Here is a 12,072-nt window from a genome sequence, read left to right as displayed (position 1 = left end):
ATTTAACACATACTCCTAGCACCTAGCGTCATGCTTTACATTGAGCTAATGCTCACTTGTTCTCTCATGTTGGGCCTACCTGTTTTAAAGCACTCAAAGGAACAGTTTCAAAACCCGGTACTTCTCCTGCCCAGGGACCCATTTCTCCTCAGCAGCACAGCTCTGAGGAGGGACCTCCTTGACTGGGGGAGTGGGGAGGAAAGGGGGATACACAGACAAAATTATCAGAGGGCACTGAAGGAATATTCCCTGCTGTCTGCTTTAGGATTTCAGTAGGAGGTCCGCACAAGGACCTCTGGGAGTACCCTGTTCCAGGTTCTTCCGCCTACCAGCCTGTAGGCAACTCCAAAGGATGGTGCTAAGCCTACACCTCCCCTCACCCACTACCTCTGTTGCCAGCTTCTGGACTGGCTTTTTTAATAGGCAGCCCTGAATGCTGCTCCAGAACCAGCTCAAGTGGGGAGAAGCCAAAACCTGAGCTATTGCACCACCTTCTGGGAAACCAAAGAAAGGTCTGCAATGGCCACTCTGTTGAACTATACCAAAGTAGACAACTGAAAACAGTGTGCTCTTTCAGTGCGAGGGCAGAGCTACATCTAATAGAGCACTATAAAAACCACAGTGATACGGAATCACCAAACATTCCCTAGCTGAACTGAAGGTGCAAACTATGATTTAACTGACAATTCAAAATAGCGATTATAAAGAATCTGATGAGCTTATAAGAAAATGCATGTGATTCAATTTAGGGATAAAATGATTGAACAGGAGTTTTGGGGTTTTTTTGTTGTTGTTTGTTTTTGTTTTGTTTTTACCAAGGAGTTTGAAATTTTTAAAAACAACCAAATTCTGGAATTGACAAATTCAGTGAATGAGATGAAGAAATGCATTAGAGAGCTTAGGAAATAGGGCAGATCAGATTGAAGAAGGAATTAATGACTTAGAGAATAGGAATTTAGAAATGATCCAGGAGAGGAGAACTAAGATTTAAAAACAAACAAACAGGGGCGCCTGGGTGGCTCGGTGGGTTAAGCTGCTGCCTTCGGCTCAGGTCATGATCTCAGGGTCCTGGGATCGAGTCCCACATCGGGCTCTCTGTAATGCAGGGGGCCTGCTTCCCTTCATCTCTATCTGCCTGCTTCTCTGCCTGCTTGTGATCTGTCTGTCAAATAAATAAATAAAATCTTTAAAAAAACAAACAAAAAAATGAAGAAATGCTGCAAGAGCTATCATGTATGATGAGAAAAACAGAATAGTCTACCAGAAGGAGAAGGGGAAAAGAGTATATTTAGAGAAATAGAACAGAACTTCCCAAACCTGCCTGGGTAAGGAACTGAAGAAGTCTAAGCTAACAGAACAGAACACTATTATCTCAATGCAAAAAAAATGCTCCGAGACACATTATAATTAATCTGTTTTTTAAAAAAGGTACCCAGGGAACAAAGAACGTAACCTATAAAGGAATCTCCATTAGCTTATTGATGGGTTTCTCAAATTCTATTCCACCAGGAGGAGGTAGAATGGCCCATTCAAGGTGCTAAAAAATAAAAACTGGTAACCCAGAATACTTTATCTGAAAAAGATATGCTACAGGTATGAAGGAGAAATAAAGGCTTTCCCTACTAAAACAGGGAGCTCACTACTAGACCTGCCTTGCAAGGAGTAGGGAAAGGAGTTCTCCAAGCTGAAATGGAAAGATGCTAATTAGTGACATAAAAGCACATGAAATAACCTATTGCAGACAAAGGTGAAAAACATTTAGAAAACTATATTAAAATGATGTGTTAACCACTTAATTATAAAAACTTAAGAAAAAGAGCAACAACAAAAAACTTATCACCACTAATTCCTCAATGAATTCACTGCAAAAAAAAGGTAAACGCTGACATCAGAAATATAAAAGGGGAGGAGTAAAAGGGTGAAAAGAAAGTGCTATCAGGATAAAAAGGACTCTTTAGATGTTTTATGTAAGTCACATGGCAATCATAAAGCAAAAGTCTAGAAAAAAGTCACAAAACATAAAAAAGGGGAGACTGAGCAAATCATGGAAAACCACCATGTTATAAAAGGCAGACAGAAATGGAAAAAGAAACAACCAGAAGGCTAAATATAAGAGGCAGTACTATTATGTCCAAAATATAAATACAAAATACAAATTCAATACAAAAAAATACAAATCAATAATCACTCAATATAAATGGACTGAATTCATCAATCAAAAGGCACAGAGTAGCTTTATGGATAAAAACAAGACCCAACCATATGCGGCCTATAAGAAACTCATCTCAACTTTTTAAGATACGCACAGGCTCAAGGTGAAGGAATTAAGAGAATGTTACAGGCAAGTGGAAACCAAATGAAAGCAGGCATAGCTTAACTTACATCAGACAAAAAAGAAGTCAAACCTAAAAACAAAGAGACAAAGAAGGTCATTAAATAATGATAAAACAGTCAATACAGCAGGAAGATATAACAATAATAAACATATGTGCATCCAACATTGTATCACTAAAATTTATTAAGCAAATACAGATCTAAAGGGAGAAACAGACAACAATACAGTAATAGTGGGGACTTCAGTACCCCACTGTCAGCAATAAATCATCTAGGCAGAAAGTCAACAAACTAAATTGAACTATAGAACCAAAGAACTTAACAGACCTATTAGAGCATTCTATGTAACAGAGGCAGAATACAAATCCTTCTTCAGTGCACATGAATTATTTTCCAGAACAGATGACTGATAAGGCATAAAACAAATTTCAGCAAATTTATGAAGACTGAAACCACATCAACTATCTTTTCTGACCATTAAGGTATGAAACTAGTAATCAATAAGAGGGACACTGGAAAATTTACGAACATGTAGAAACCACACACCATAATTTTGAAAAACAAATGTGTCAAAGAAGAAATTAAAAGGGAAATAAAATATTTATCTTGAAACAAATGCAAATGGAAACACAGCATATCAAATCTTACAGAATGCAGTAAAAGCGGTTCTGAGAGGAAAGTTTATAGCAATAAACACATGTTAAGGAATTAGAAAAATCACAAATTACCTTTCCACCAAAGAATAGGGAAAACAAGCCCAAAATTAGCAAAAGGCAGGAGATTAATAAAGATCAGATTAATAAATGAAATAGGGAAAAATGCAAAGGATCAATAAAACTAAAGGCTGGTCCTTTGTAATGGTAAACAAAGTCTTTAGCCAGACTAAGGAAAAAAGAAAGACTCAAATAAATGAAAAAGGACACATTACAATTGATACTACAGAAATACATAGGACCATAAGAGAATACTATAAACAATTGTACGTCAACAACTTAGATAACATGAAAAAATGAATAAATTTCTAGAAACACACAATTCACCAAGCTAAGTCAGGAAGAAATGGAATATCTGAAAGGATAAATAATGAAGAAAGGGGTTGAATCAGTAATCAAAACCCTCCCAACACAGAAAGACCCCAGGACCAGATGGCTTCACGGGCAAATTCTACCAAACCTTCAAAGAAGAATTAACAGCAATCTTCTCAAACTCTTGTAAAAAATTGAGGTAGGGATAGTTCCAAATTCATTCGATAAGGCCAAATACCAAAGAGAGATGAGGAACTACAAGAAAACTAGATCAGTATCCCTGATTAATATAAATGCAGAAATCCTCAACAAAATATTAGCAAACTGAATTCAAGAACACATAAAAAGAATTAAACACCATGACCAAGTGGGATTTATCTCTGGGAAGCAAGGATGGTTCAACATAAGCCAATCAATAAACGTAATATATCACATTAATACAATGAAAGATAAAAATCACATGATCAAAAAAATCATATGATCAACTTAATAGACACAAAAAAAGCAACTGACAAAAATACAACATACTTTCATGGTAAAAACCCTTATAAATGGGATAGAAATGGAACATAAAAAGGCCAAATACAACAAACCCACAAGTAACATACTCAGTGGAGGAAAAAAAAAAATGAAAGCTTTCCTTCCAAGATCAGGAATAAGACCAGCTTTCCTACTCTCAGCACTCTTATTCAACATAGTACTGGAAGTCCTTGCCTGATGGATTAGGCAAGACAACTAAAATCCATCCAAATTGAGAAGGATGAAGTAAAACTGTCACTATTTTCAGATGATAGGATTCTGTGCATTGAAAATCCCAAGGCTCAACCAAAAAACTGTTGGAGCTAGCCAATGATTTCAGTAAAGCTGCAGGATACAAAACCAACACACTGACATCAGTTGCATTTCTATACACTAGGTGTGAAACACCTGAAAAAGAAACAAACTTTTCCTGAGGGGATTTTGGGAGGATGGCAGAGAAGGAGAATCCTGAGCTTACCTTGTCCCGTGGACACACTGACTAACTTCAAAAATGACCTGAAGACTGAGAGAACAGACCTTCCACAGCCCCGTCCACTAATGAAACCGCTGCTGCTGCAGAGGCCTCTCAACTCCCAGGATGCCACAGCAGGCAAGGCAGGTAAGTGCATCCAGTGGGGCTGAAGGCAATCATGACTCAGCCACAAGAGGGCACACACAGCCCACAAAGGGGAAACCTCTGGAGCATCTGGTTCTGGTGACCATGAGGAGAATGCACATGAGGAGAGGCACCACAGGACCTCTTCTACCTAAAACATAAAAACAGACAAAATGAGGAGACAAAGGAATATGTCCCAAATTAAAGAACAAGACAAAATCACATTAAAAGAGCTAAATGAAACGGATAATATGCTTGATAAAAAATTTAAAGTAATGGTCATAAAGATGCTCAATGGACCCGAGAAAAGACATCATCAAGTATGACAACATTTCACATTATAGAGTGTCGGAAGGGGGGTAAGAGAGGGCAGAAAATCATTTGAAGAAATAAGAGCTGAGAATTTCCCCACTCTGGAGAAGGAAACAAACATCCGAGTTCAGGAAGCCAAGACAGCCCCTAACAAGGTGAACCAAAGGAGGTTCAGACCAAAACACGTAAGAACTAAAATGGCAAAAAGTAATGATAAAGACACAATTTTAAAAGCAGCAAACCAAAACAAAACAAGATACAAGGAAAAACTTCATAAAGCTATCAGCTGATTTTTCAACAGAAACTATGCAGGCCAGAAGAACATGGCATGATATATTCAAAGGTCTAAAAGGGAAATACTTATACCAAGAATAATTTACCCAGCAAGGTTATCACTCAGAAATGGAGAGATAAAGTTTCCCAAACAAACAGAAAGTTAAACTCGCCTTGTAAGAAATTATAAAGGGTTTTCTTTAATTGGAAAGAAAAAAAAAAGGCCATAACTAGAAGAAAATAATGAAAGGTAAAAACTTCACAAGTAAAAAGAAACCTATGGGGCACCTGAGTGGCTCAATCGTTAAACCTCTGCCTCTGGCTCAGGTCATGATCCCAGGGTCCTTCAATCGAGCCCCGCATCGGGCTCTCTGCTCAGAGGGAAGCCTGCTTCTCCTTTTCCCACTCGCCCTGCTTGTGTTCCCTCTCTTGCTGTGTCTCTCTTTGTCAAATAAATAAATAAAATCTTTAAAAGAAAAAAATACAATAAAGGTAGTATGTTAATCACTTATAAAGCCAATGTGGAAGTTAAAACACAATTATCTCTACAAAACTAAGTAAAGCATATACAAAAGAATGTAAAATATGACATCATATACATAAAACATGGAGAGGGGAGTAAAAATTTAGAGGTTTTAGAATGTGTTCAAACTTAACAGACTATCACCTTAATATAGATTGCCATATACATAAGATGTTGTACTTGAACCCAATGGTAATCAAAAATCAAAAACCTGTAACAGAGGGGTGTCCTGTGTGGCTCAGTTAGTTAAACAGCTGCTTTCAGCTCAGGTCATAGTCCTAGGGGGGTCCTGCGATGGAGACCCGGGTCTGGCTCCCTGCTCAGTGGGGTGGTCTACTTCTCCCTCCCTCTGTTGCTCCCCATCCTGTACTTTCTTACGTGTGTTCTCTCTCTCTCTCAAGTAAATAAATAAAATCTTAAAAAAAACAAAAAACCTGTAACAGATGCACAAAAATAAAAAGAGAAAAGATTCCAAGCATAACAACAAACAAAACCATCAGACCACAAGGGAAAAGAGGAAAAGACATAGAAAAAAAGCAGAGAAAAGCTACAAAACAACCAGAAAACAATGAACAAAATGGCAATAGGTACATACCTATCAACAATTATTTTTAAATGGAAATGGACAAAATGATCTAATCTAAATATACAGAGTGACTCAGTGGGTTAAAAAAAGAAACAAGACCCATTTATGTGCTGCTTACAAGAGACTCACTTCAGACTAAAAGACAGGTACAGACTGAAAGTGAAGGGATGGAAAAGCATATACCATGCGAATGGAAGCTAAAAGAAAAATAAAGCCATAGTCATATAAAACAAAACAAACTTCACTATTATTATTTTTTTCAAGATTTATTTATTTGAGAGAGAGCAAGAGAGAGAGAGAGAGAGCACATGCACATGTGTGTGGGGAGGGGCAGAGGGAGAGGGAACCTCAAGCAGACTCCATGCAGAGCCCAACACGGGGCTCATTCATGAACCTGAGATCACAACCTGAGCCGAATCGGAGTCTCACACTCAACTGACTGCACAATCCAGGTGCCCCTAGACAAAATGGGTTTTAACACAATGTAGCAAAAGACAAAAAGAACACTACAAAATGATAAAGGGATCAATCCTACAAGAGGATATGACAATTGTGAATATCTATGCACCCAACATGCAAAACCTAAATACATAAAAGCAAATATTAATAGACATAAGGGGAGAAACTAACAGTTTTTGTTTTTTTATGATAATAGTAGGGGATTTTAACACCTCTCTTAACATCAATAGCTAGATCATCCAGACAGAAAATCCATAAGGGAACAATGGCTTTAAACAACAAATTACTAGGAATAAACTTAACCAAAGAGGTGAAGAACTTGTTCTCTGAAAACAATAAAAACACTGAGGAAAGAAATTGTTGATGACACAAACTACCATGCTCATAAATTAGAAGAATTAATATTGTTAAAATGTCCATACTACCCAAAGCAAACTATAGATTCAATGTAATTCCTATCAAAATACCAACAGCATTTTTCCCAGAACTGAAATGAGTAATCCTAAAATTTCTATGAAATCACAAAAGACCTCAAACAGCCAAAGCAATCTTGAGAAAGAAGAACAAAGCCAGAGGTATCACAATTTCAGATTTTAAGATTTACTACAAAGCTATGGTAATTAAGTACTGGCACAAGAGTAGATGCATAGAACAGTGGAACACAACAGGGAGCCCAGAAATAAATTCACACTTATGTGGTCAATCAATCTATGACAAAGGAGGCGAGAATATACAATGAGGAAAAGACAGTTTTTTGATAAATCAGTATTGGGAAAACTGGACAGCTACATGCAAAAAAATGAAACTGTATCACTTCCTTACACCATACACACAAATAAACTCAGAATGGATTAAAGACCTAAATGAGAAACCTGAAACCATCAAAATCTAAAAGAAAACATAAGCAGTAATCTCACGGAATTTGTCCTTAGCAACATATATATGGATCTGTCTACTCAGGCAAGGGAAACAAAAACAGAAGTAAACTACTGGGACCACATTAAAATAAAAAGCTTTTGGAGTGCCTGGGTGGCTCAGTCATTATGCATCTGCCTTTGGCTCAGGCTATGATCCCAGGGTCCTGGGATTGAGCCCCACATTGGGCTCCCTGCTCAGTGGAGAGCCTGCTTCTCCCTCTCCCTCTGCTGCTCCCCCTGCTTATGCACTCTCTTTCTGTCAAATAAATAAATAAAATCTAAAATAAAAAGCTCTTGCACAGCAGAAGAAACCATCAACAAAACAAAAAGGCAACCCAGTGAATGGGAGAAGATACTTACAAATGATATATCTAATAAGGGGTTCATATCCAAAATATGTATAAAACTCATGCAGCTCAACACCAAAAAAATACAAATAATGTGATTTAAAGATAAGCAGAGGACCTGAGTAGACATTTTTCCTAAGAACACATACAGATCGCCAACAGACACATGAAAAGATGCTCGACATCATTCATCATCAGCAAAATGCAAATCAAAACCACAACGATGTATCATCTTACACCTGTCAGAATGCCTAGTATCAAAAAGACAAGAAATAACAAGTTTTGATGAGGATGGGGAAGAGAACCCTCATGCACTCCTGGTGGGAATGCAAACTGGTATAGCCACTGTGGAAAACAGTATGGATCTCCCTCAAAAAATTAAAAATAGGACTACCATATGATCAAGTAATTCCACTACTGGACATTTACCACCCCCCAAACGAACACTAATTTGTTTTTTTTTTTTTTAAATAGATTTTATTTGTTTATTTGGCAGAGAGAAAGAGAGAGAGACAGAGATCACAAATAGGCAGTAAGGCAGTCGGAGGGAGAGGGGGAAACAGGCTCCCCGCCGAGCAGAGAGCCCAATGTGGGGCTCGATCCCAGGACCCCAAGATCACGACCTGAGCCAAAGGCAGAGGCTTAACCCACTGAGCCACCCAGGCGCGCCACGAACACTAATTTGAAAAGACATATTCCCTTGTATGTTCACTGCAGCATTGTGTACAATAGCCAAGATATGGAAGCCACCCAAGTGTCCATCATGGATGAATAAAGATGTGGCACGCGTACGCACACACACACACACATATACACACACAGAGGAAATGTCACTTGGCTATAAAAAAGAACTAGATCTTGCCATTTGCAACAACCTGAATGGACTGAGAGTGTATAATTCTGAGTGAAATAAGCTAGAGAAAGATAAATACCATATGATTTAACTTATATGTGGAATCTAAAAAAACAAAACAGACTCAAGTACAGAGAACAAACTGGTGGTTGCCAGAAGGAAAGATGGGTGGAGGGATGGGCACAATAAAGGGGACTAGACGTACAAACTTCCAGTTGTGAAATAAGTAAGTCACAAAGATGAGAGTACAGCGTAGAGAATATAGTCAGTGATGTCATAATAAAGTTGTATAGTAACAGTGACTACACTTATCATGGTGAGCAATGAGTAAGGTGCAGAACTGTGGAATCAATCTGCTTGAAACTAACAAACATTGCAACTAACAAACACTTGAAACTAACAACACATTGTATGTCAATTATGTTTCAATGAAAGGATTGTCAAGTCTAAGAAAAAGATAATAATGGTCACACCCACACAAAAAAGAAGGCTTTCTCAGTAATAGTAGCATCAAAAAACAAAATAGGAATAAATTTAATGTAGGAAGTTTTTTTTTTTAAGATTTTATCTATTTATTGGAGAGAGAGAGAGAGAGTGCACAAGTGGGAGGGTGGGGAGCTGGGCAGAGGGACAAGCAGACACCCCACTGAGCAGGGAGCCTGACACAGGGCTCGATCCCAGGACCCTGAGATCATGACCTGAGCCAAAGACAGATGCCCAACTGACTGAGCCTTCCAGGTGCCCCAGCAGTGAAAGTCTTGTACAGCAAAATCTACAAGACTGCTGAAAAAAATAGAAAAACACACAAAGGGAAAGACAGCCTGTGTTCATGGATTCAAAGAGTTAATATTGTTAAAATGTATATACTACTCAAAGCAATCTACAGAGTCAACACAATCCCTATCAAAGACTAATGGCATTCTTTGCAGAAAGAGAAAAACTGTAAAGTCTGTATGGAACCACAAAGGACTCTGAAGAGCTAAAGCAATCCTGAGGAAAAAGAACAAAACTACAGGTACTGCACATCCTGACTTCAAATTATACCACAAAGCTGTAGCATTAAAAACAGTACAGTGCTGGCAAGGAAAGAGACACACTGACAAACAGAACAGACAGCCCAGCATTAACCTTTGCTTATAAATATTCAACAAGGGGGCCAACAGCATCGAAGGGGAAAAAGACACACTTCAACAAATTATGTTGAGAAAACTGGATGAACACACGCAGAACACTGAAACTGGACATCTTCTACCGCTCACAAACATTCACGTGAAATGGATTACACACTTAAACATACGGACTCATACTATATGACTCCTAGAAGAAAACACAGGGAAGAAGCTCCCTGAGACTGGTTTTGGTGATGATTTGGGGATATGACATCAAACAGCAAAGGTAAAAATCAACAGAAGGGATTACATCAAACTTAAAAGCTTTTGTACAAAAGAATTAACAAAATGGAAAGGCAACTTACAAAATGGGAGAGTTTTTGCAAACCAATTGTTATATAAGGAGTTAATATCCAAAATATAAAAAGAATTCATACAACTCAATAAGAAAGAAGCAATCTGATTTAAAAATGGGGAGAAGAACTTAATAGACATTTTTCCAAAGAGGACATCCAGAAGGTCACCAGGGACGTGAAAAGATGCTCAACATCGCACATCATCAGGGCAATCCAAAGGAAACCACAGGTGTTAGAACGCCTATCATCAAGAAGACAAGAGTAACAAGTGTTGGCAGTGAATGTGGAGAGAGTAAACCCTCGGGCACTGTTGCTGGGAATGTAAACTGGCGCAGCCATGGAGGAAAACAGTGTACGCAGGTGCCTCAAAAAATTAAAATTAGAACTACAAGGTGATTCTACTTCTGGGTATTTACTTGAAGAAAGTCAAAACACGATCTTGAAAAGATACCTGCCCTGCCATGATCACTCAGCACTCCTTACAACAGCTGAGATACAGAAACAAGCAGAGGGCCCGTCAGGAGATGAAAGGATAAAAAAATGTGGCGCGCGTGCACGTACACACAGGGGTGTTACTCAGCTGTGAGAAAGGAGGATGTCCTGCCGTTTGTCACAACGCGGAGAGACCCTGAACACAGGATACTAAGTGAGGTAAGCCCGACAAAGACAAGTACTATATGACATCGCTTACATGTGGAATTTTAAAAAGCCAAACTGTAAAAACAGAGAATAAAATGGTGGTTATCAATGGGTGGGGGGTGGGGAGACAAGGCAGATGTTTTTAAGGGTACAAACTTTTTTTTTTTTTAAGATTTTATTTATTTATTTGACAGAGAGAGATCACAGGCAGGCAGAGAGAGAGGGGGAAGCAGGCTCCCCCATGAGCAGAGAGCCCGATGCAGGGCTTGATCCCAGAACCCTGAATCATGACCTGAGCTGAAGGCAGAGGTTTTAACCCACTGAGCCACCCAGGTGCCCCTAACGGTACAACCTTAAAACAAGTAATAAGTAAGTCCTAGAGATCTAATGCATAGTACAGACAATACTACTACAGACAATAATACTATATTACAAACATCAAACTTACTAAGAGACTAGAACTTAATTAAGTACTATAAAGAAAGGATAATTATGTAATGTGATGGATGTTAATTAACTGCTAAGTGATCATCATATTATGATACATAAATGCATCAAATCCTATAGTATAAGATATTGTACACTGTAAGTTTATAAAATATTATGTCAAACCCATTTCAATAGGGAAAAATTAAAAGTAGAATTTTTGCAATAAAAAAAGCAGTAGAAAATAGAAAGTAATTTTTTTTTTAAAGATTTTATTTATTTATCGGGGGGCGGGGGAGAGCGAGCACAGGCAGACAGAATGGCAGGCAGAGGCAGAGGGAGAAGCAGGCTCCCCGCTGAGCAAGGAGCCGGATGTGGGACTCGATCCCAAGACGCTGGGATCATGACCTGAGCCGAAGGCAGCTGCTTAACCAACTGAGCCATCCAGGCGTCCCGAAAGTAATTTTTTTTTTCAAGATTTTATTTATTTATTTGACAGAGAGAAATCACAAGTAGATGGAGAGGCAGGCAGAGAGAGAGAGAGGGAAGCAGGCTCTCTGCTGAGCAGAGAGAGCCCGATGTGGGACTCGATCCCAGGACTCTGAGATCATGACCTGAGCCGAAGGCAGCGGCTTAACCCACTGAGCCACCCAGGCGCCCCCGGAAAGTAATTTTTTTTAAAGATTTTATTTATTTATTTGACAGAGAAAGAGCAAGAGAGGAACACAAGCAGGGGGAGTGGGAGAGGGAGAAGCAGGCTCCCCACTGAGCAGGCCCC

The 12,072-nt window shown here is 38.7% G+C and overlaps 1 long non-coding RNA gene across 2 annotated transcripts in view; it reads right to left on the bottom strand.

Moving 5' to 3' along the window:
* The window catches only part of LOC309867208, a 35,987-nt gene that overhangs the window by 9,645 nt on the left and 14,270 nt on the right, over positions 1–12,072 (bottom strand). The gene's annotated exons all lie outside the window — the stretch shown is intronic.

Source organism: Mustela nivalis (genome assembly GCF_964662115.1).
Source record: "Mustela nivalis genome assembly, chromosome: 6".
NCBI lineage: Eukaryota > Metazoa > Chordata > Mammalia > Carnivora > Mustelidae > Mustela > Mustela nivalis.
Note: the sequence above shows the minus strand (reverse complement) of the source record. Positions and strands in the feature narration are given on the sequence as shown.